The sequence below is a fragment of the Phocoena sinus genome, chromosome 12 (genome assembly GCF_008692025.1).
Source record: "Phocoena sinus isolate mPhoSin1 chromosome 12, mPhoSin1.pri, whole genome shotgun sequence".
In the NCBI taxonomy this organism is placed as follows: Eukaryota; Metazoa; Chordata; class Mammalia; order Artiodactyla; family Phocoenidae; genus Phocoena; species Phocoena sinus.
In genome coordinates this window covers 24,563,772-24,566,713 of record NC_045774.1, presented here as the reverse complement: position 1 = coordinate 24,566,713, position 2,942 = coordinate 24,563,772, and the positions used below count along the sequence as shown (strand labels likewise).

Below are 2,942 nucleotides of genomic sequence, written 5' to 3'. Positions count from 1 at the left end.
GACTTCTAAAGAAAGATGGAGAACAAAAACCCCAGGAGAAACCTTTCTTTAGTTCATCTGGGAGCCATAGTGTTATCTATTTATGTGTTTTTAAAATATGCAGTGAAAAATTATTTCTACAGTCAATGAAATATATCAGAGGTGGGAAGGAGCAGGAAGTCACCACCATACTTAAAATTCACGTAGCTTGGCTGCAGGCTTGGTGTAAGATTAGCTTGCATAGTGATGTTTTTCTCTCCTTAAATGCTCAAATTTTATTCTCAGCCATTAATGTAAATGTTCACGGTGAAGGAGCAGTAAATGCCCTGGAACCTTTTTTGTTTCTTTAATTAAAGAAATTTTGCCTGTTTAAGGAAACAAATGTACTTGGGAAAGAAATACAGTACAATTTCAAACCCGTTGATCAGGCATGTACTCGTGCTACCTGTGGCTCTTTGGGAAAAATCTCTCATTGGAGATTCCTAATTTCTATTCTGTGATATATTATACAGTGATGTAATATGTTGACTTTAGAGGGCAGATTGTAGCTATATGGCTTCTTTGGTTGATGATTGCCAAGTATGTCAGTCCCGTCTATGGTGGTAAAAACCCTTGATCCAGCATCCTACGGGGGCATTTTCCCAAGTGACATCCTCACACTGCAGTGGTTTTTCATGGAGATCTACCCCTTCAACTTTCTTTTCCTTCCAGGGAAAAGGTTCCAAAATGACTCTTTCAGTTGTCTAGATTTTCTTATACTTGGGTTGATTGGGAATCTATCAGTCCAAATGTTCAATCCACAGAATTCTTTTTAAAAGTAACATCTTACAGGGAGCGCCATGGAAAAAGGAGCTTCTGGGAGGTGGTGTGGGGAGGGATGCAGGTGCAAGGAGATGGGAATGACAGTGTTAAACAATTTCTGACTCTAACACCCAATTCTAATACTGTGCTGTCCTGTATTGCTGCCATCTGTGAGAAAGAGATGAGAAATAGCACCCCAGTTCTTCTTACCTCATGAGTTTCTGTTCATGAAACAAGAAGAATGATTTCAGCTCAGAGAACAGCCTTTGCCTCTCAGGCATTACGCTAGGAATGGGTGCTAGCTCTTGTTTCTCCATCTACCTGTGCATGCCCTGAATCTCTTATTCTTGCAGTAAATGAACAGCAATCCTTGTCTTTATTCTTTGCCCAACACTGTACAAAACATAACCTGCTCTTGTAGAGAATTACTAAGCTAACGTGGTTGCTGTATTCCTTCTTTGGCGGAAATAAAAAACATATTTCTTATTAAAGGGCCAATATTTTTGAAAAGCTTGAATAGGAGGTTACTATAAAAAAAATTCTGGCTGCTTAAATGTAGGATGCTGAAAAGAGTCAAACCCAAGAAGATTCCTTTGCTCTGTGCTTATTTATTTTCACCATATTGTGAATTAGATAGCTTTGTTTGCTTCAAGCTTTTGTATTTTATTTTGTTTTTCTGACTTGGTTCTTTGATTACATAAGTTATGTCAAACCTGATGACTCTCCTTTTTTACATGTTCTCTTTCATTTGCATCATTGCTGACTTAAAAGCGGGCTCATTCTCACAGATATTTGTTATTTATTTATTTATGTACTTATTTAGCGAGTTGGTTAAGAAATGTTGATCTTGTGCTGGTTTGCCTTTTCTATCACTTACCTGGTCTATTTTAATTTTATTTATTTATAGGTTTGCACTTTCTTGTTGACACTTATTTTTAAAAAAATATTTATTTACTTCTTTATTTTGGCTGCACTGGGTCTTAGTTGCGGCATGTTTAGTTGCGGCATGCATGTGGGATCTAGTTCCCCGACCAGGGATTGAACCTGGGCCCCCCGCATTAGGAGGGCGGAGTCCTACCCACTGGACCACCAAAGAAGTCCCTTGTTGACACTTCTTTTAAAATGAAAGTGTTCAAATTACAAACTGTATGACCTTTTTTCCAGTTCTTAGATTTATGAGGGTTTTATAAAAAGAATTTATTGTTAAAAAAATATTGGTTTGAAAAATTAGCAAAACAGTAATTACCTGCTGAAAAAAGTTGGAAAATATACAAAGATGGAAAAAAGGGCACAGAGTGAAACTTTTTTTATATTCCCTTAATTCTGCTCCCCAGACGCAACCACTGTAAACAGTTTGGTATGTACGCTTCCAGATATTTTTCTATGTCTAAACAAATTTATCTCTATCTCTATCTACCTATCATATATTTTTTAATACAAATGGAACATACTACATGCAGTCAGTTCTCATTATCTGTAACTATCTCATTATAGTTGCATTCTATAAAGTTGCTGTGAATACTGTATTAGTGAACCACTGCTCCTAGGGAAAATACAGGGTTAGGTTCCTATGAGTCTCTGGTTGCAACACGTTTGTTAGCCGATCAATAAATAATATTGTTTTATATGTATTTCTATTTAAAGATACCTTAGTCAATATATATTGTTAATTCACTAACCTTGAACTCATGGCCAACAGCACTGTGACTCATGCCTGAACGAAGCTCATCTAACATATGTATTTTCTTTGTGAAACACAGAATTCTTGTGCTTAAGAACACTAGGCATCACTTTTACACTATGTTAGGGGGCCATTTAAACAGCAAAAATCAAATGCAAAAAACATGGCACTAAGTAGACCACGAGAAGGACACACGTTTATAGTATGAGAGCTGAAATAAGAAGGCAGAGAGTCACCTTGTTCAGCCTCAGCTGGGAAGATGCACACTGGGTGACTCAAATTTTTTGGCTGCTCTGTGCATACCAGTGAATGATTGTCAAAGTGCAGCAAATGTTGATTATGGGGTTACAGATAAATTTTAATGAGTAGACAATTTGCAAATACAGAATCTGTGGATAATGAGGCTTGACTGAGTATCTTTCTGCAGTGTGTTTTTCGTTCCCTGTAATAATTGATGGACACCTTTCCATGTCATTGCACG

At 37.0% G+C, this 2,942-nt stretch overlaps 1 non-coding gene across 1 annotated transcript; it reads right to left on the bottom strand.

Moving 5' to 3' along the window:
• Positions 1 to 1,803: 1,803 nt before the first annotated feature.
• On the bottom strand, positions 1,804 to 1,876 carry TRNAR-CCU. The gene has a single exon. It is a non-coding gene; the product is annotated as a tRNA-Arg (tRNA).
• Between the last annotated feature and the right edge of the window lie 1,066 nt (positions 1,877 to 2,942).